General features: G+C 37.7%; 1 long non-coding RNA gene across 1 annotated transcript; it reads left to right on the top strand.

Moving 5' to 3' along the window:
* The first annotated feature begins 2,286 nt into the window (after positions 1–2,286).
* On the top strand, positions 2,287–22,334 carry LOC118767257. Its single transcript, XR_005003162.1, has 3 exons — positions 2,287–2,423; positions 6,842–6,846; positions 22,293–22,334. It is a non-coding gene; the product is annotated as an uncharacterized LOC118767257 (long non-coding RNA).
* Positions 22,335–23,499: the final 1,165 nt, after the last annotated feature.

Here is a 23,499-nt window from a genome sequence, read left to right as displayed (position 1 = left end):
ACCATATTCACCGGATATTGCCCCATCTGATTATCATTTATTCCGCATTTTTCAAAATCATTTGGATGAAAAAAATATGAATTCTGTAGATAAGGTCAGAACAGTACCAGAGGAGTATTTTTTGTCACAGACAAGTGAATTTTGGAAGAGGGCCCTAGCAAGTTTACCAGATAGATGGACAGGCATTGTAGAAAATGAAGGAGAGTGTATTTTAGATTAAAAAAGAGCTTTGTTTATCTTAATTTTGAAAAACGATGGAAGTATAAAAAAACACATTACTTGTGGGATGCCCCAATAATTCAGGAGAATAACAATAATAGGCCTATCTCTCAACTCCTGTATTCATTAGGCAAACAAATGAACAGAATTACAAAAATATTGAGAAGAATAACAATGATGGGTCTATCTTTCAACTGCTGTATTTGTTCACTGCAGGCAAACTAATGGACAGAATCACAGAAGAACATAAGTACCAGTCATGTACTGGGGTCAATGCAATTCATTTACTACTCCCTTCAAATTGCTGGCCTTGTGGCAAAATTTGAAACCAGTGTTCAGATGGCTTCCTGTTCTCCATCTCAGCTAACTTCCTCTCAACTACAACTTTAATTGTTCTGCTTTCCAATGCCACCATCTGTTCACCAATATATAAAATTCATGAAAACAAGAGCAAAGAATAAATTGTCAAATTTAGCTCAAACATTGTAGAGACACAAATCTTTTAATTATCCTTTGCATAATTATGTATTAATTTAATTGTCCATTGTTTAATTAATGGCCTCATAATTTCTATTTATGATTATAATTCACGTAATTATCTACTGACTAATTAATAATGTTTTGTCTTTTGGTGTTATATGAGAACTATATGGGGATATCTGTATTATGAAGAGGCTGTATCAGAACCACATGGTTCTGGGTTCAATCCCAAGTATGGCATCTTGGGTGAGAGTCTTCTACCATGGCCCTGGGCTGACCAAAACCTCATAAGTGGATTTGGTAGACAGAAAACATAAGAAGCCTGTTGTGTGGGTGTGGGTGCATGTACGTGGGTGTGTGGGTGTGTGTGTGTGTAATATATATACACACACACAAACATGTAAAGAGACAGATGGACAGACAGATAGTTAGATATGATAGACAGACAGACAGACAGACAGATAGATAGACAGATAGATGGAGAGATAGATACATACATATATATATATTTATGTAGCTGTCCATCTATCTATATATATATATAATAATAATAATATAATAATAATAATAATAATAATAATAATAATAATAATAATAATAATAATATAATAATAATAATAATAATAATAATAATAATAGGGAGTATGGCTCCAAACTTACAGGAAAAAATTAGATTTAGTATTAAATCAAATTTCACAGTATGAATATATAAAATATGAATTAGATAAAACCACTATTATGCAACTCAAACAGTGATAGACATAACCAATACATGAATAACAAATAATATAATATAATTAATATAATATATCAAAATACTAGCAGTATCGCCTGGCGTTGTTCAGATTTGTTTCGACCGTTTAGCATTGGAATTTTTGAAAAGTAAAAATTGTTATTCTCTTTAAGTGTACATTTTTCTGGTTGAAATACACAGAAAAATGGTGACCCCAGTACGCAAACTTACACTTAATTTATCGACACCAAAAGGATAAAAGGCAAAGTCACCGTTTTTCGGTGTATTTCAATGAAAATTGAACTGCGCTATTTCTGTTCCAAAATTCATCTCGCAAGTGCAAAAATTGATGTGTTTGTTTAGGCCTTATCCCATGCATTGAATAGTGAACTTTACTCAGTCAGCTGTTTGACGTGAAGTGTGTTCACCATGCGTGCAAGCATGCGTAAATTGCATGAAAAATAAAAAATCAAGATATAAAAACGAATTGCCGTAAACATTGTAGAAATTCGGCAAAGAAATTAATTTTTGGGATGTAGCCTGGAGGGTTTTTTCGTATTAATCGTTTGGACTTTGTGAACACATACCAATTGTTTTCATAATATTTTTAACGCTTTGAATTAAATGTGACCATTTTGCATTGAGTCTGCAGTTTGAATCACTTTAACCAAATTTTAGCAGGCCGGATTTTTGATCATCACTGCTAGCCCGAAAAGAATAACAAGCTACATAATGCATAATTTTTACTTTTAAGTGAACATTTTTCTGGTTGAAATACACCAAAAAATGGTGACTTTGCCTTTTATCCTTTTGGTGTCGATAAATTAAGTGTAAGTTTGCGTACTGGGGTCACCATTTTTCTGTGTATTTCAACCAGAAAAATGTACACTTAAAGAGAATAACAAGCTACATAATGCAAAATGTTTACTTTTCAAAAATTCCAATCTTAAACAGTCGAAACAAACCTGAACAACGCCAGGCGATACTGCTAGTATTTTGATATATTATATTAATTATATTTATATTATTTGTTATTCATGTATTGGTTTATGTCTATCACTGTTTGAGTTGCCTAATAGTGGTTTTATCTCTAATTCATATATATATATATATACAGTGTGCGTAAGATATTTGAGGACAGATTTATGTTTATAAAAACACAGATATATAATAATAGATAATAACTTTATCAAAAACTGCTATGAGGATAAAAATAAACCTTCTTTTCTATAATGTTATTCAATAAAGCCACCTTCAGCTTCAACAACTGCTTCCATATGAGATCTAAATAGTCTACATGCTTGAATCAAGAGGTCCTGGTTCATTTTGGACATTACTCTGACTATGGCAGCTTTCAAAGAATATTTGGTGCCATTAACCTCTCTCTCAACAATAATGCTCCACGTGTAATATTTCAATGGATTGAGATCTGGGGAATTAGGAGACCAAATGTTAGGGGTTGTGTGATCAGGAAAATTTTCGGCCATCCATTCCTGTGTTACTAGAGCCATGTGTGATAGTGCAGAGTCTTACTAAAATACATATGGCCTTCCATTGCATACACTGTCTATCCAGGGCTTAACAATTGTTTCCAGGATCTCAATCTAGGTGGCAGAGTTAACTTCAAGGCCCTGTGGAAAGTAGTAAGAAGGCATCACGTGCCCTTCATTGCTGACAACTCCTAAAACCATGACAGTTGCAGGAAATTTTGTATGCATAACACTTGGAAATTCAGAAGGGTTTGCACATAACCATCTGTCATTTCTTCAGTTAACTTTTTGATCCTGTTCGAGAAAAGCTAAATCAAATCTTCTGCTGGATTTTTCAGTTTGTTTAAGAGCCTTTTAGATCTGATGTATTGATTTTTTTTTTATCTTTCTAACATAAATTGACCTTTCTTCATCATATAAGACTTATACCTGATGTCTTCATGGACAACATTTCTTACCGTTCCTTCTGACACATGGAGATCTTTTACAATTGATCTCATGAACTTTCTGGGATTGTAATCAATGATCTGTTGCTGGATATATTCAGGTGATCTGATGATTTCAGAACATTTAAAATGCTTTTTATGCTTTGATATTGGTGATACATTTCCATCTTCAATCTCTAACTCCCTTTTAAAAATCAAGATATTTCTAAATCACTATATTCAGCTCTTATTTATAACCACAATTACAGCATGCTCCTTCATTTCTTGAGTAAGCTAAGATATCTGGCATTATTATTTTCTGAAACAAAGATTATACAGAGTGACCAAAATATTCAGCAATGACCAAAAAAGGTATGTCCTCAAATACTTTATGTATATATATCATATATCTGAATAAAAAGCACACTCTAAAGAATTCTCTCAAGGGTACGACCAGACTTTAACTTTAGTGATTTAATATATATATGTATTAGCAATGCATCCCAGAACTGCCTGGGTGTTATGACCTCCAGCCACATTGTTTTATTTGTTCCTTTCTTATGGGCAGAATCAACACAGCTGATATATAGTGAACTGGATTACTGGAAGTTATTGTTTGTTTAAAAGTGAAGGGAGGGGGGTACAATTTGTATGGGTTTGCATGAAAGTGCTTTATGTTCTTATGAAGGATCACAAACTATGTGTTGTTTCATCATATAAAAGGGGGTTAATATGATTTTGTCTAGAAATCACATTTTCAAAACTTTAATTTCCCTAGAATTCTACTGAAATAGCAGATGTAAAAAATACCAGACCACCATCAGTAAATCCGACATGCTAGAAACAACAGGTAAACAACATTATTTCTGAAGAAACTTTTCCACTTTCCAAAAAGCTAAAAGTGAAACATTGGGAGTGTGTAGGTTTTTGAAAGGGGTGATGTGATAAATAAAATTCTTAAAGATTCGTACTCTCTGTTTTTTGTCCATGGATTATCAAGAAAAAAAAATCTGAAAAAAGTAAAAAATGAATTTTGTGTGGAAAGGGAGAAAATTAAACATAGGAATCGGAAGAAATTCAGGAAAAAAAATAAGGCAAAGGAGAGGAATTGTCAACTCGGACATGCTAAAAAGAAGAGATAAAGGACAGGGTTTCTGGGAAAACCTCCTTTTAAGTTTATATCGAAAAGATCAGGTTTTTAAATACGCTCATCACAAACAAATTACACAATAGAAAAGGATCATTTCAATTGGATTTGAGCTTTAAATTTCCAGGTGTACACAGCAAGAAATAACATAATTTGTACAGAAGTTTTACCTACAGTGTGTGTATGTGTGTGAGTGTCTGTGTATGCATGTGTGTGTCAAAGGAAGTTATTTTATGGTATTCTTTCATTTGAAGAAGCAAAGTTGTCAACCTGATCATATGGGGGTCATATGATTGTTCATTAATTTCCATAAAAATTTTAAAATTTCTTTATGCTTTGAAGAGAGCAGAAATTGAAAGAGAGGAGAAAGTGGAAAGGCGACAGGCGCTTTGAAGTGAGAGCAGAAAGTAGAAGAAAGAGATAGAGAGAGAGAGAAAGAGAGAGTGAGTGAGTGAAAGTTTGTGTTGTAATGTATGAATTTTTTTGCATGTATATGTAAGTGGCACTCTCTCTCTCTATCTCACACACACACACTATCTTTCATATACACGTACATAAATAGACGGAGGTAAAGAATACGTACACCACCCTAACTCTAACCCTAAACCCTAAACACCAGGTGTGCCTATTCTTTACCTTCGCCCATAAAAACATATGCATACATCTTTTTTTTGTGCGCGTATGTGTGTGTGTGTGAGAGAGAGAGAGAGAGGGGGGGGAGATAGAGAGGGAAACTGTATTTCCTCATATCATATAGGGAAATGGATGTCTTTTAATTAATTTTTTTAGGTTGTGGCTTATTTTAATGCAATATTTATGCGTACATTTTTATAAATGTTTGTCTGGATAGAATTCTACGCATACATGAACCATCGGACGAAAGTGAAACATTAGAAGAAAATCGAAATATTGTCTGAAAAGGAACTCAAAATTGTATGACCCAACCTAGTTTCCGAAGTTATTTTAGCTGTAAAAAAGAGTTGTTGTACCGAAAACATAGTTTATTTAGTAGATAATAAGCAGCTTTCTTTATTATTATACAGATGTGACTAATTCGGAGAAACATTACTCTCATTATTCACACATCGTCATTCTTGTAATCCAACACTGTGTAATTTTGGTTCAAATTGAAAGTGTGAAACTATTTTCACTTTCTAATGAAACCTGACCGTTGTAGAGCAGTGTCTTTCAAATAACTACAGCTGGTTACTGAGATAATGTAGAAAATATGTAAATGAAAATAAAGTTTATTTGATATGTGTAATTTGACTTGATTGTTCTGGTCTTAACATCAGTTGGTAAGAATAGAAATCATTTGACAACATCATTTTTTTTTTTTTTTTTTTGTAATTGGCTCTCCTGTTGCAGGTTCAATCTGTGGAATATTGAGATGATATCCATCTTGCCCATTCCACAGAATAAGAGAATACTGGAGAGCATCATAAGAGGGATGAGTCTGTGAAACACGTTTAAGGTTTTGTTATCTCGAACACGAATGAGAATATCATGATTTTCAATGGGGATCACCAACCACAAGGATGGCTACTTCATTAGATGTGAGCTCATTAAAACAGCGTAAAATGTTCTTTACTATAGTTTACCATAGACATAACGAACGCAGAAACATACACACACACACTCACAGACACGTACACATTCAAAGAATTGATAATATTGAAAACAGCAAAACGTACTCACACGAAGTTCAAGCGAAACGAAATGTACTCAATATAGGTGCAAAACATACTTTATGAAGCTTAGTTACGCTATTAAAAAAAAAAAGGAAAGTCACTAATTTAGCAAAAGTTAGTATGCGTCACCAATGTAAGAAAGTACAGAAAGGTAACATGTATGTGCAACATGTACTAAATGTTATAAAATTTACGATTGAAGGAATATCACGGTGAAGAAAGTGAAAGTTCAAGAAAATTCAGAAGGCATAATTAAAATTTTCATACAAAAATAATTTATTTTACAATTTTGAAACGAACGCTGAACAAAGTGTAAAGAAAGGAAGATGCTGCTGTGAAGGTTAATTTAAAACATTTGCTGAAGGATGTTTGTAGCAAGATATAAATTAATTTGACATTACTATATATATACAAACTGTGTAGCGTTAGGCTATAGAATAAATACTGACTAACGCAGTTGTGCAGCGTTGATACAGTGATGAGAAACCATAACAGATATTCAATAAGGACTGTTTTAAAAAGCATTATCCTGAAACTGGTTAGAAGGAGTGGAATGACATTTCTGTAATTATATCGAAAGAGCCGCTGAGGCTTTCTACTTCGCCAAGTTTCCGAATTTGTTATAATAACCAGAATAACATTTTTTTCTTTTTCAGATATAGTCGCAAGTATTGTTAGTGCTGTGAAATCAGCCAAATCTCCATTTTGGTACCATGCTTCCCCAAAAATAAGACCTGGTCTTATATTAATGTTGCATCAAAAAAAGAACGCACTTGGGCTTATTTTCGGGAGATGTCTTATATTTTTGCGGAAAAAATCCAAGAAAGACAAAACGTCTCATGTCCTCGTGTAATAGAAAAAATATTGTATACAGGAAACCTATATTTTTAGTTATCAAAAGTTTATTTATTTGCTTCTTGTTTTTAGTCAAGTACAAACATTTTGTCCTCTTCTGGAATATCGTCATAAATCATCGAAACCCCGAACTTCAGACTGAATTTCTTGCAAATCCATTTTCTGTTGAATCATAAACCCCAATCTCTCATGTCTGGCAATATAACTTTCCTTAAAGAGCACTTTTTGTCCAAGTACCCTGCACGTAGTGCATTGGTAACGCAACTATCGGTAAGTTTATTCCATCAATTCACGACTTCTTGGAGGTTGGGTTTGACAAAGTTTCCACGCTCATTTCTCTCCATTCTATGTTCGATATATTCATTCACTTCCATCAGTAAATAATCCTTGAAGGGCTTGTTTATTACAAGATCGAATGTTTGTAGATATGAAGTCATTCTCACGGGAATCTTTATGTGGTCAATTCTTCTTTCGGAAAGGAAGGTTTTCATATCTTTTGCGCGATGAGTACTGGCCGAATCCCAGACTAAAAGACCTCTTTGAGAACCACGTAGAACAAGTAGTATAGTTAAATCAATCTATTTTCTTTTGTGCTCCAAGCCTTTTTCCTTTTCACGGACATAAATGCCCGAAACTCGTTCTATTTTCTCTTCTTTGCCCTTTGTGATGATAAGCGGTGGGAATTTTGTTCCATCAAGACGAATTGCTAAAATACAAGTAACTCTTGAACCTTCGTAACCCGTTGAGGCAACGTAGATTGACAAGGCTGTCTGTTCAACTATCGTTTTGGATTCTTGGCCCATAAATACTGCAGTCTCATCAATAGCAATTATATGGGAGAGACTGTATTTAGAAAAGTAGATGCCGTCAACGAAGGACTTGAATGCAAGTGCACGTTGAATCACTTCAGCATCCTCCAGCATGAACAGTGTTGTCGATCTTCATAGAGAGAGCTCATATCATCGAAGTAAGTTATCCAACCAATGAGATGATGCTTTGAATATCTCTGGGGGTACATCCAACTGTGGAACCATTGCAAGAGCAAATTCTTGTGTATCAGCCTTGCGCACAGCCAAATCCTTTGTTCTTCTGTCAGCAATCCATCCCAAGGTGATATCTTCCAACTCCGAAAATAACGGTTGTCGACCTGATCCACGCTTACGCTTCTTAGCACTTCCCTCATCCACCTGTCTGCTGAGATCGTACTCCACTCGCCATTTTCAAACCATTCGGCGATCCAACATCTCCTTACAGAAAACCGTAAGATTCTTGTTATGTGACTCTTCCACAATTCTTTTCTTCTACTCCACGGAATAACTCTTTCTTTTTGCACTCTTCTTGCCAGAGGGACATGGGAGTCAACTCCGTGCATGCGCGCTTAGCACAGACTTTAGCCAAGCTACGGTTGTTGGTTTATTTTGCAAACATCACATGGTCTTGTTAACAAGCTGATGCATTTTTGATTAGGTCTTATTTTCGTGGTAGGGATTATATTAGAACATCCTAAAAAATCACGATAGGGCTTATTTTTGGAGCAGGTCGTATTTTCGGGGAAACACTGTAGAACATCAAAGTGAATGCTGTTGTTCATTTAAAGTCCAGACCACAACTAAACTAAACTGTTTCAAAATCGGCGCGTTTCACTGTTGGGGGAGGGGTAAGATAACATATATATACTAAGACACACACTGGCTTACATTAACGCACACCTCAAGCCTATGTCTGTTCCTGTGTGTGTCTGTCTCAGTCTTTAGATGTGTGTGTCAGTCGTCACAAAAATGTATGTATACTGACAGACACATATGGCCGTCACACACTTATACTTGTCAGTCATCAGCCTAACATATGTAACGGACGCGCAAACACACTCATATAGAAAATATGACGTCATCGTTGTTATGGTGGTGGTATAAAATGTTGTTTACGCTAGGTGCCTAAAAGTAAAATTATAATGTTAAATGTTTGTAATGCAAATATGTGAATGAAAATAAAGTTTAGTTGGCAGCCGAAAGCCTACTCAATCTTTTGATACCCCATACGTTAAAATCGGCAACTCGGTTTTGGAATGCATAAGGAACATACGCACACACACACATACAAATTCTCTTTTATATATATACTAGCAGAGATACCCGGCGTTGCCCGGGTACATTCACTTGAAGAATTAGACCTTTCTGTTATATTTTCTGTAATGAACTAGAATACCTATGTTTCGAATTTCATCAAAATTGCAGATGAGGGTTATTTCCCTCTTTACACACCCAAACAAAATTATAATCGTGCCATACGTATCCCATACTACTGATTTTTATGCGCATATTCCAAAATTCCAGTCTTAGAGAACCTGTTAAAAAGATTTTGCTCCTAAAAAATGAAGGTCATGGATCTCTAAAATGTGAGAGTTAAGGCCCCTATTGGGGGTGGGTGTCTTAATGTCAACCAGTTGAATTGTTGAGAATCTTTTTAACTTAGGTCTTATATCTATTGTTTGAGTTTCTTGGAAATAGGAAATATATGTTCACTGGGTTTGCAAAAGAGAGCAAAGCTACAGAAAACCAAAAGATGAATGATCACAATAAGCAGTCAGCTGCTACAGTACCCTAGTCGTTACGACTCCCAATGTAGGATTCTTCACCATGCAAATGACAGGCACAGCTGTAAGATGCATTAAGAATCTATAGCAATTGGAAGGGCATGACCCAACTGAAATCAACATTAACAACTATGTGACGTGAGGGCTAAGAAGAAATTAAAGTGTCACATCTGGAGTTTGCAAATGACCACTATACTGATATGTAACTGGACAGAATAAATTTATAATCTATGAATGTCTTTGAATAACCATTCACTCATCTGGGAAGGCCTTGAAATCAATGTTACTATCTGGGGACTATGTGTGACCCAGTGATAATAAAAAGACTGAAAGGAGGTCTGCAATCAAATAACTTTATTCAACACTTTGCAACTGAATCAGTGGAGGCAAAGATGCCTTTCATTTACTTGACAATTTATGCAGAAATCACAATGTAAGTCTATGTTAAAGCAAACTCTTACACTGTTGTACCATTGAATTAGAAATAATGCTCAACTTTTATGCTCGGGTAACCCTACAGCTTCCAAGAGTACAACTGTATTCGTTTTTGCTTAGATAAAATGACAAAATTGTGGGTGTTAAGTCCCCATGGCAGGGTCTTTCTAACTTGTAAGAAGATGAAATTTTATAAATATTATTTCATTTGTATCTAATATCTATGGTTAAAATTTCATCAACAGCAAAAATATATGAATTGTCATGGGGGTTATGGCCCTTATGCATAGAATATAATTTCCAAATTTTGTAAAGATCCATTCAGTACTTTTGATTTAGTTTTGGATCATAAAATAAATTACTAAAATTTGGGAGTTAAGGTCCCCATTAGGGTATTATATATATATAGATATAGATAGATAGATAGATAGATAGATAGATAGATAGATAGATAGATAGATAGATAGATAGATAGATATACAGATATAGATATAGATACACACACACACACACACACACACACACAAAGATAAATTGATAGATACAACTGAGTGGTCAAACAAAAATATGAGACACAGCCTAGTGCTTTTTTATGTTGATAATCCTGGTACTTATTCTATAAGCTTGTTCTTGTGAAACCAGTAAGTTATGTAGATGTAAATAAATGAACAGCAGTTGTGAAGCAGTGATGAGGGAGAAACACAAAGACACACACATAGACTTACATATATATATACAATTATTTGTTTCAGTTCCTGTCTACGAAATCTATATATATTGTTGTTGGCATCCTTTTTGTCTCGGGAGACAATGGAGTTGCACATAAAATAATCTAGTCAGGCTTTTACATTTCATGTCCTAATACATCTCCTGCTGTGGCTGTGTAGTCCTATCCTGGACAAACACTCCCTCTGGCAGGTACCGCAAATGTAGGGAAGACTTTGCCTGGCTGGTTGTAATGTCATAGTTTCTTGTTGACGTCTTTCCTTTTCTTTCCATTTCTCCTCTCTCTCTCTGTCGCTCCTTTGTGTTCCCTCTTTTACGGTACGTCGCCAATCTCCACGGTTGCTGGCAACTGCTTCCCAGTTGCTAATATTGATGTTGCAGGCCTTCATGTCCCTTTTGCAAACATCCTTGTATCGTAAGAATAGTCTTCCAACAGACCTAGTGCCCCTAGCAAGCTCTCCGTTGAGTATGTCCTTGGGGATTCTGCCAACTTCCATACGGCTAACATGTCCAAGCCATTTCATACGTCTTGTGTGAGGAGTGCAAACATGCTTGGTATTCCTGCTTGCTTGAGGACATCTTTGTTGAGGACATGATTCTGCCATTTGAAGTGAAGGATTTTCCGGAGGCAGCGCAGGTGAAAGATATTTAGGCAACGCTCTTGTGTATGGCGTCCAAGTATAACTTCCATACAGTAGAGTGCTAAGTACACATGCCTGGTAAATCTTCGTTTTTGTGGTCTTGGTCAGCTTATTTTTGTCCCATGCCCGTTTGGAGAGTTGGGCCATCACAGCCTTGCCAATGCATGTATTGAGCTCAGCATCAAGGGATATGTTGCAGGTGACGGTAGAGCCAAGATAGGTAAACTTCTCCTCCTCCTGTAGTCTGTGGTCTCCAATATGTATGTTTGGGATGTCTGATGTAGCCTGACTTATGATGTTGGTCTTCTTGAGGCTGATAACTAAGCCAAAGTCGCTACATTCTTGCTCAAAACAGTTGATGAGCCTTTGTAGGGCTTCTTCTGTGTGTGATACCAGAGCGGCATCATCAACAAATAGCATCTCCTTGATCACGACGCTTCTGATTTTGGTCTTGGCACGCAGATGCGAGAGTTTGAACAGTTTCCCATCACTTCTACTGTGCAGAAACACTCCATCATCTGATGTCTCAAAGGCATGTGACAGCAGCAGCGAGAAGATGCCAAATAATGTAGGAGCAAGGACACAACCTTGCTTTATCCCATTTTTTTAATTTGGAAGGCGGCTGATGTTGAACCATTGTGCTGTATGGAAAGATTTGATGATCCTCAGCAGCTTTGATGGACATCCGATGTTTTGGAGCAGGATGAAGAGGCATTTTCTACTTACCAAATCAAAGGCCTTTGTCAGATCAATGAAGGCCATATATAATGGCATTTTCTGCTCTCTGGACTTCTCCTGAAGTTGGCGTATGGAGAATATCATGTCAATAGTTGATCTGCTTCTTCTAAAGCCACACTGCGATTCTGGATAAATTCGAGAAGCAAGCAGTTGTAGCCTGGACAGGATAATGCGAGCAAAGGCCTTTCCAACAGTGCTTAGAATAGATATCCACGGTAATTGTTACAATCACCATGGTCACCTTTGTTTTTGTAAAGCGTAATGATGTTAGCATCCCGCATATCCTGAGGGACTGTACCCTCTTCCCAGCACTGACACAGAAGCTCATGAAGGTGCCGAAGCAGGATGCTGTTTTTGCCGGTTTTGATTATCTCTAAGGGGATGCCGTCTTTTCCTGGAGCCTTGTTACTTGCTGAGAATCAATAGCCTTGGTCAGCTCTGCTATAGATGGCAGACTCTCAAGTTCGCACATGATTGCCAAGATCTTGACACCCTCGATTGCAGCCTCAGCTACCGTGGTCTCCCGTGAGTAGAGATCCTAGTAGCACTCCACCCATCTATCCATTTGCTTGCTTTGGTCCTTGATGAGATCTCCAGTAGTTGATTTCAGAGAGGCTGACTTGGTTGCGGATAGACCGAGAGCCTTCTTCAAACCGGCATACATCCCACGGGTGTTGCCACTGTCAGCTGCTGACTGGATACTCTGACAGATTTCCTGCCAATACCTGTTTGCACAGCGCCTGGCAGTCAGTTGGGTTTTATTTCTTACCTTTCTGAGTTCTTCAAGTGACTTTGTAGAAGAATCACTCTTTTATTGCATCAGAGCTGCACACTTTGCTTCGATAACTGTTTCCAGCTCTGAGAGCCCAGCACTAAACCAATCTGGGTTTTGCCTTTCTCTCATGCCAAAAGTATCTATTGATATGGTATACAAAGCTTCTCTGATATAATTCCACCTACTTCAACAGAGGAGTTTGGGCAGCTACTGAGGGCAACCTTGATAGAAACAGCAAAACATTGTCGCAGTGTAGGGTCCGAGGTTCTGGCAGTGTTAATGCGTGGTCGGCCCATTTTCTTGGAGTGATGAACTTTTTTAGGCAGAATCCTCACCCTGCTTCTTATTAGTGAATGATCTGTGTCACAATCCGCGCTGTTGTAACTACGGGTCAGTTGAACAGAATTCAGAAAGGATCTTCGTGTAATGATGAGATCCAGCTGATGCCAATGGCGAGATCTTGGATGTCTCCAAGATGCCTTGTGGGATGTCTTGTTGGCAAAGAATGTGTTAGTGATGCACAGGTTATGGTATGTGCAATATGCAAGTCGTCTCTGGCCATTGTCATTCATGCTGCCAATACCAAAACACATACACTTACATATATACATACATATATATACGATAGATTTGTTTCAGTTCCTGTCTACGAAATCCATGTGTGTGTGTGTGTGTGTACATACATACATACACACACACACACACACACACACACACACAGATAAATTGATAGATACAACAAAAATATGAGACACGGCCTAGTGCTTTTTTATATTTTGATAAGCCTGGTACTTATTCTAACAGTTTCTTCTTGTGAAACCAGTAAGTTATGGGGATGTAAATAAACGAACACCAGTTGTGAAGCAGTGATGAGGGAGAAACACAAAGACACACACACAGACTTACATATATACATACATATATATACAATTGATTTCTTTCAGTTTCTCTCTACAAAATCCACTGACAAGGCTTTGGTTGGTCTGAGGTTATAGCAGAAGACACATGCCAAGTTACCACACAGTGGGACTGAACTAAGGACCATGTGTTTTGGAACCAAGTTTGTTACCACACAGCCACACCTGCACCTATGTATGTGTGTATGGGTGTATATATGTATGCATGTATTTATGTGTATATATATGTGTACATATTACATGTACATCTATATATACATCTAGACATACATGTATACACATACATGTATATCTATAGAAATACATCTATACATATACAGCTATATATATATACATGTATATCTCTATATATATAAAACTAAGAATGTGTGTCTGTCTGTGTGTTTCCCTAAAACTTGAGAACTACACAACCAATTTCATTCAAATTTTACACATATCTTACTTAAGGTCCGAGGAGTGTCATCGGCAAAAAAATATTTTAACTTTTTCCCTAGGGCGACCCCACAGCAATATCATATCTTCTCCACTATTTCAGTATTACGTGTTAAAAGTGAAACAAAAACATTTCTCTTTTGTAATGCAGACACTTTCATTTTAATACTGAAACTATTAAAGTGAAAGTATTATATAACAGGGATGAACCATTAACAAGTGGTCGTCCTTTTTGCTAGAGGAAGAACCGCTATGGTCTTATATGCTACACCACTGGTTTTCAATTCACATTAATCAAATTAATATTCAATTTTTCACCCTTATTATGTGTGTGTGTGTGTGTGTGTTTTAGCAATTCGTATGAAATTGCATAAATGACTTGAACTTGAATAAATGGTTTCACATAAATGGGGATAAATTAAAACGGTTTGTTGTTATTATTATTACTGTTTGACTTTTGTAATCACGTTTGTTGGTTCTTCGTCAGGGAAACGTTGTTGTGTTGCATTTGTTAAATAATTGTAAACCGTAACCCTCCCCCTTTCGGAGAAGGGGCTTTGGTTATTGTTTAAAAATTGAATTGTGTCCCTGTTTGAGGAAATTAACAATATTTTCACCGTCTTTACGGAAGCATTTTTGTTAAAATGCCTTCGATAGAAGAAAGTCCAAAAATGAATTTCGCTGCAGCCGTACACTTCTTTACTAGAGGGAGGACAAGATCCAATTGATCGAAATTGCAAGAGACGGGCCTACAATTCCAGTCTGTTATATATTTTGAGTATTGTTATCACTAGCGATATCAAGATATAACTTTGTATTTTGTATTTTATGTGTAGATGTATATATATAGATGTATATGTAATATGTACACATATATACATGCATAATATATCTACCCATACACACATACGCATACGCACGCGCACACACACACACACACACACACACACACACACATACATAAGGGCAGATGTGGCTGTGTGGTAACAAACTACGTTCCAAACACATGGTCCTGGGTTCAGTCCCACTGTGTGGTGACTTGGCATGTGTCTTCTGCTATAGCCTCAGACCAACCAAAGCCTTCTCAGTGGATTTTGTACATATATACAGGCATACATACATATATATATATACATGCATACATACATATATATATATACATGCATACGTACATATTCGGCATAAACACTCTACCACTACAACTAATAACTGTTGGGAACACTTTCAAACCTGCCTTACATTCGAACCGGAATCTCAACGCCCGAGTTTTCCATCTGAAGTTAATCTCTCTCATGGAGTTCATACAAAAAGGGCAAGTCTTTGGGCCCATACAATGTGACATGTACACAATCGAGTGGCAAAAAAGGGGCCTTTCACATGCTCATATCCTGCTTTGGCTCTCAGCGTAGATCAATTCTAATGGCATCGACAACATAATCTCTGCAGAGCTTCCTGATCCAGCTTTAGACAAAGAACTATACGAAATAGTTAAAGCAAACATGGTCCATGTGGGCGTGGATTCAACATAAACTCACCATGCTTGAAGGACAGCATATGTTCAAAAAGATTTCCAAGGAGGTTCCTACAAGTAACTCAGACAGGTGCTGATGGGTATCCATCATATAGACGCAGAAAACCAGAAGACGGAGGTTTCACAGCAACTATCGGACAGCACGATATTGATAATAGATGGATTGTTCCATACTGCTCACTCTTGTCAAAGACTTTCAATGCCCACATCAACGTTGAGTTTTGCAACTCCGTTAAATCCATCAAGTACGTTTGCAAATATGTAAACAAGGGTTCCGACGCTGCAATGTTTGGACTTCAACAAGAATACTGCCAGGATGAGGTGACGCATTATCAGGTGGGACGGTACATAAGTAGCAACGAGGCTTTCTGGCGCATCTTTGGCTTTCCAATTCACCAACGACACCCCGCCATTCAACAGCTTGCAGCGCACCTGGAAAATGGTCAAAGAGTGTACTTCACCGATGCTAATGCTTCTCTGTTGGCAGAGGAACCAAGGGATAGCACACTCACTGCATTCTTCGAGCTTTGTCAAGTGGATCCATTCGCTCAAACCTTGCTATATCCACAGATTCCATCGTACTACACTTGGAATGGAAAAAAATGGGCCCCCACGGAAAGCAGGTCAAAATGTTCATGGATACCCTGGCATTAAGTTTCACACTTGCCTTGGGCGAGTATACACAGTGCATCCCACTCAACAAGAGTGCTTCTATCTTCGTCTACTACTGCATAAGGTCAGAGGGCCAACGTCTTTCCAGGCACTAAAAACCGTTCATGGACACGTCTGCACAACATACAGAGAAGCCTGCTATCGACAAGGTCTGTTAGAAGATGGTGCACAATGGGATGCAACTTTAGGAGAAGCTGCTTTATCACAATCACCTAAAAGTCTCAGGGCACTATTTGCAGTATTACTACAGGCATGCGAACTGTGTGATCCGGCCACTCTATGGCTCAAATATAGAGACAACCTGGCTAAAGACAGAATTGCTAAACTGGATGGAAATGAATTGTCGACGTATGGCCTGCCACAAACATTCAGGTCAGGGTCAAATAACCTTCCCACTGCTGTCATTCGTGAAACAACCTACGACACTCAAGCGCTTTCAAAGTACATTGTTGAAAATGAGCCTAAATTACTTCCGGAGCAGCTGCAGGCCTACAGAACTATTTTTAGCAGTGTACGCCAACGCAAGGGACGAATCTTCTTCCTCGATGCTCCTGGAGGGACAGGAAAAACATTTATTACAAAGCTTCTCCTTGCAGAAGTTAGGCAGCATCAGGACATTGCAGTAGCTGTAGCCTCCTCTGGCATTGCAGCTACTTTGTTACCCGGTGGCAGGACAGCACACTCAATTTTTAAACTCCCTCTCAATTTAGCAGCATCCGAAATGCCTTTATGCAACATCAACAAAAGCTCAGATCAGGGACAAGTACTTAAAATGTGTCATCTAATTGTCTGGGATGAGTGCACTATGGCTCACAAGGGAGCTTTGGAAGCATTAGATAGAGCCCTGAAAGACATCCGAGACTGTCAGGCTCCAATGGGAGGTGTAACGCTTCTGTTTTCAGGTGATTTCAGGCAAACTCTTCTTGTCATTCCGAAAGACACTAGAGCAGATGAAGTCCAAGCATGCCTAAAGTCCTCTACCCTGTGGCATCATATTACAATCCTCAGTCTCAAAAGCAGAACAAATCAGTGTACATACAGTAGTGTACATAAAAAAGTGTACATAAAAGAGTAATGATGTATAAGTAGAATATATATAAAAGAGAATATAAATATAAGTAAATATAAATATAAGTATAGATTACATCTTACAGCTGTTTCGGCCATGTAGATAAGTATGTCTCATTTTACCAATATTAGCCTTTTATGGTAGGTCAATATATATATAAATGAGACATTTACAAAATATCATAAGCCTCTTCGGAGATTATGTAATATAAATCAGTCTACATATATTACTCTTTTATGTACACTTTTTTATGTACACTACTGTATGTACACTGATTTGTTCTGCTTTTTATATGTAACCCTACAGTCTCTTATGTGGTGGTTTAATAAAGTATGTGATTGAGTATTATCTGGTAATTGATATTTGATTTAGATGTATTTCTCCATTTTCTTATCTTGAATTAGTAATTTGTGGTAAATCATTTTACCTTTGCCCATATAATACAGTAAATGAATTGATTGCATCGCAATCCTTAACATTTATGTATTAACTTTGTTGGGTACTTCAGGGTTGCATTTACAACCCCTATCTCAATTTGTATATATATATATATATATATATACATACATACACACATGAACAACATGCAAGTGTATTAGTTTGACGTTTGAAAAAATTAAATAGTCTTTTATGTTTCAAGCCATGCTCTTTAAAAGAATGGAATAAGAGAAGATAAACAGAGAGAGAATTAAAAATTTGTACATTTCAGCTGTCCAACATGGCAAATGATTAGAAAATAGTTTGAAAGAAAGGGAGATGATAATAATAATAATAATATAATAATAATATAATAATAATAATAATATAATAATAATAATAATAATAATAATAATAATAATAATGATAATAATAATAATAACGGTGTTGAAAGAAAGGGAGATAATAATAATAATAACGGGGTTGAAAGAAAGGGAGATAATAAAGTGCTGGTGATCCCAAAAGACGGTGTGCGTGTACGTATGTGTGTGTATGTGAGAATGGGGTGTGTGTGTGTATGAATAGGGTCTAGTGACTCTGACATGTGTGAGTGTGTGCATATGTAAATGTGTGAGTCTCTAAAGTGTGTGCGTATGTATGTATGTGTGTTGTATGCAGCAGTGGAGGTGTACTTTGTAATGTGTTGTGTAGACGTGTGTGTGTGTGTGTGCGTGCGTGCGTGTGTGTGTGAGTGTGTGTGTGCCTGTAACCAAAAAGTGTGCATGTCTATATATATATGAGGGTGAAAGTTATTTGTCACCGAATGTTGCGTGTGTAAATGCGTGTTGCATGTGTATGTATATATACCCTGTGCTCAGGTACTATGTGCTTGTGTATGTGTAGGTAGGAGTGTACATGATGGCATGTGGTGTATGTACTGAGTTAGACAGTGTGTGTAGCTGCTCATATAATCGTATGTATTGTGACACTATTGAAGAATGTTTGAGTGTGTGGGTGTGTGGTGTGGGTGCTGGGAAGTGGTCAATGCTAGTATGTGTGGTGTGGGGTGGTATCAATGAACAGAGGAGGTGAGGTAGATGTCAGATGAAGAGAGTGGGGTTAAGCCTTTGTGGCACAAAAGAGTGCAGAGAGAAGATTAATTCCAGTTCACGGCAAAGGCAGGAGTCTGGATGGCCCTGTGCAAAGACAGTCTAAATACAGACAGATGTTGTAGTGAATGACCGGTAGACCACAAATGGCATGGGACCAGGTGTCATTGCCGAGTCTGATGCCTTGGAGGTGCTCTGCGAAACAGTCCCATATGACCAATATACAGGAAAGGGCAGAGAGAGAGCAGGAGATGCGGTAAATGACGTTACGAGAAGTGCAGGTAAAGTAGTCGGTTATGTGATATGGACAATGATGGGTGCCTATGAGGATGGTATTGTTGGAGAGGTAGGGGCAGGTGCAGCAGTGTGGGTAGGAGCAGGAAAACGAGCCAGGCTGGGCAGTAGAGTTAGGGAAAAAACTGTGGACCATAAGGTAACACAGGTTATGGGTTCATTTGAAGGAGGGAAGGTGTAGGTTGGGGAAGATGTGCGAGGTAGAGGGGTTGGACTAAAGTCACCGAAAGGCTCAGAGAATGGCATGTTGGAGGGGCGGAGCAGAGGGGTGGTAGGTGAGGGGAAACGGGAGATGGGCAATGGTGGGGCGGGTGCAGGGAGAATGGGCAGAGGCACGGTCCACGGATCATGCCCTGGCAAGGGCAGTGTGGATAGTGGTAGGATGAAGTGGTGAGTCATGAGTTGAGACTGGATTTCAAAGTCATGGTTGTCACTGCAGAGCCTGCACAGACAGAGGGATTGGGAGAAGGAGATAGAGTGGGTAGGGTGGGAAGAGAAGAAGTTAAGGTAGGAGTGTGAGTGTGTTTGTAGTGGACGGAGTTAGTGAGAGTGGAGTGGTGTATACTGACAGAAGTGTCGAGAAACTCAACAGAAGAGTTAGAGATACTGCAGGAGAATTCGAGCACAGGATGGAAGGATTGGACAAAAGAGAGGAAGGAGTTTAGTTGTTCATGGGAGAGAGAGGTCTCGACAATACAGTCATTGATATAACAACCATATAGTTTGGGAGTGTGACCAATGAATTGTGAGAATATTTGGGCCTCAACATAGCCAACAAACAAGTTCGCATAGTTGGAGCCCATTCTCATTCCCATGGCTACTCCCGAGAACTGTTGGCAAAAATCCCCTGTGTACAAAAAGCAGTTGAAGGGGAGAACAAGCTTGGCCAAACAAAGAAGTGTGGAGGTGTCAGGTTGGAGGGTCAGGTCGAAGGTCTAGAAAGTGTATCAGAGCAAGAAGTCCTTCGTTGTGTGGGATCACAGTATATAAAATCTTGATATCAAGAGTGGACAGAAATTTAGAGTCCAGAAGGAAAGGAAAAAGAGTTAAAGAGATGGAGAGCATGGTCAGTGTTGTGGATGTGTGAGGAGAGGGAAGCCACTAGGGAGTCAAAGACACAGTCGAGGTATTTAGAGATCAATTCCGTGGAACAGTTGCAGGCAAAGATGATGGGGTGGTCAGGGTTGTTGGGCTTGTGGATTTTGGGAAGGAAGTAAATAGTGGGTGTGTGTGGAGTGTGGACAATGAGGTTGGAGGCAGTGAGAGGAAGATGGGAGAAGGAAATGAGGTCATGGATAGCGGAGGATACAGTCTGTTGGTAGTTAGGCATGGGGTTGGAGGGCAGAGGGCAATAGAAGGAGGTGTCATGAAGTTGGCATTGGTTAGATAGTTTGACTGGAACTGGTAAGCTGGATTCTGTACAAAGTTCCAGTCTGAATTTGGTATGCTGAATTTGGTTTTACAGGTTAGAGATCAGTACTTCTTTACACAGCTACATATGTAGCTATACACTCATCTATCTATCTATCTTGCTATCTATTGCACAGAAAGATTGTTACAGTTAGTAAATTTCTGAGAAGCTTGCTTCCCAGCCAAATATTTCCAGGTTCAGCCCCACTGCATGACACCTTGGACAAGTGTCTTCTATTATAGCCTCAGGCTGGCCAAAGCCTTGTGAGTGGATCTGGTATACTGAAAATGAAAGAAGCCCATCGTGTGTGTGTGTATATATATATATATATATATATATATATATATATATATATATATATACACACCACAACAATGCAGGGTGGAATATTATAATAACTGTTATAATTTAATTATTCATAGTCTGATATAATATTCAGAATATAGCTGTGACTCCATCTAAGAATATCTGAAGAAGGAATTTTATATTCTGAAATATTATAGCAGTGACTATGAATAATTAAATTATAACGGTTATTATAATAGTCCACCCTGCATTGTTGGGCCATTCAAGACACATTATATTTTACAAACAATACATAATGCTTCCAGTGAACTACATTACTCTCCTATATATATATATATATATATATATAATATATATATATACATGTACATAGGAGTGGTTGTGTGGTAAGTAGCTGGCTTACAAACCACATGGTTCCAGGTTCAGTCCCACTGCGTGGCACCTTGGGCAAGTTTCTTCTACTATAGCCTCGGGCCGACCAAAGCCTTGTGAGTGGATTTGGTAGACGGAAACTGAAAGAAGCCTGTCGTATATATATGTATATATATATATAATGTGAAATAGAAAGATGAATAATCTTGTTGCAGATTAAGATAATCAAAGTTTAACCGCTACCTTGGTAGCAAAAATCACAGCAGAAGACAGCACGGTTGGAGGTACAACCATATGTGTTGCAACCGTGCGTTGGTGCGGATAATTGAATTTTAATATTATTAGTGAATTGAAGAAATGGAGTTGAACGAAGATTGAACAGAAATCGTTTATTTCATTCTACACGTGTTTCGAAAGGCACAATTTACCAAATTCCAATTGAATAATGAGACCATATTGTGTCTTTCTCTTCAGGAAGAAATAGGAAATCCGTTGGAATAAACAAAAACAGAACAGAGGCGGAGCAAAACAAATCGAACTAGGCTCCTAAGAGCCCATGGCCAAGAGTTTGGCCATGGGCTCTTAGGAGCCTAGTTCGATTTGTTTTGCTCCGCCTCTGTTCTGTTTTTGTTTATTCCAACGGATTCCTATTCTTCCTGAAGAGAAAGACACAATATGGTCCATTATTCAATTGGAATTTGGTAAATTGTGCCTTTCGAAACACGTGTAGAATGAAATAAAACGATTTCTGTTCAATCTTCGTTCAACTCCATTTCTTCAATTCACTAATAATATTATATATATATATATATAGTATATATATATATATATATTATATATATATGTATATATATATGTGTGTGTAATGTTCCATTGTTGTGTTTTTTTTGTTTCCCGTTTGGATTAAAATTATATATATATATATATATATATATATATATATATATATATATATATATTATATATATATATATATATATATATATATATACATGTGTGTGTGTGTGTTTGTGTGTCTGTGTCTGTACCTCCCCCCCCCCAACATCACTTGACAACCGATGCTGGTGTGTTTATGTTCCTGTAACTTATTGGTTCAGCAAATGTGACCGATAGAATAAGTATTAGGCTTACAAAGAATAAGTCCTGGAGTCGATTTGCTCAAGTAAAGGCAGTGCTCCAGCATGGCCACAGTCAAATGACTGAAACAAGTCATATATATACATATATATATAAATATCTATATGTATATGTTTGTGTGTTTGTGTTTGTTCCCCCATCATCGCTTGACAAGCGGTGTTACTGTGTTTATGATCCCACAACTTAGTGGTTCAGCAAATGTGACTGATACAATAAGTACCAGGCTTAAAAAGAAAATAAGTGCTGTGGTCGATTCTTTTGACTAAAAATTCCTCAAGGAGGTGCTCCAGCATGGCCATGGTCTAATGACTGAAACAAGTAAAAGACTAAAAGAATATAAGAATTCCTTAGCCACACTTTACATTTCTCTCTGTCCTAATATTTCTAAGCTTTCCAATGTTACATCCAGTCTCTTCTAACAACTGAGTTTTTACAGTCTGCCTCTCCCCCACTTATCATGAAAATGTTCCCACAGAAAAACTTCAGTTCCTAGCTTTTCCTTCTTACACCACCAGTTAACAATAGACCTCAGCTTCTGCCTTTATTTTGTCTCCAGGACGTCCTGCTTTGGTACAGTCTCAGTTCTATTGATGACATGAGTGGTGCCAATGAGGACGATGTGTGTATGTAGTGACGTTCAGAATGCTGAACCTTTTGGACAAGATGGAAAAGGACCAAAATATCTGGCACCTTGCTGTACTCAAGAAGACCCATCTTTCGCAATGGAAGTGTTACAGCCACAACCCCTGGTCAAAAGGATCAGCCTGCAAGAGTCTTGTGCACTGGGTACCTGTAAAAAGCAGTCATGCTGATACCATGTAGTACCAGTTCCACACAACAGTGCTTGTGCCAGTGGAAAGTTAAAAGCACCCAGCACACACTAT

The sequence above is a fragment of the Octopus sinensis genome, linkage group LG20, assembly GCF_006345805.1.
Source record: "Octopus sinensis linkage group LG20, ASM634580v1, whole genome shotgun sequence".
Classification (NCBI taxonomy): domain Eukaryota; kingdom Metazoa; phylum Mollusca; class Cephalopoda; order Octopoda; family Octopodidae; genus Octopus; species Octopus sinensis.
This window is presented reverse-complemented; position numbering and strand designations above follow the sequence as displayed.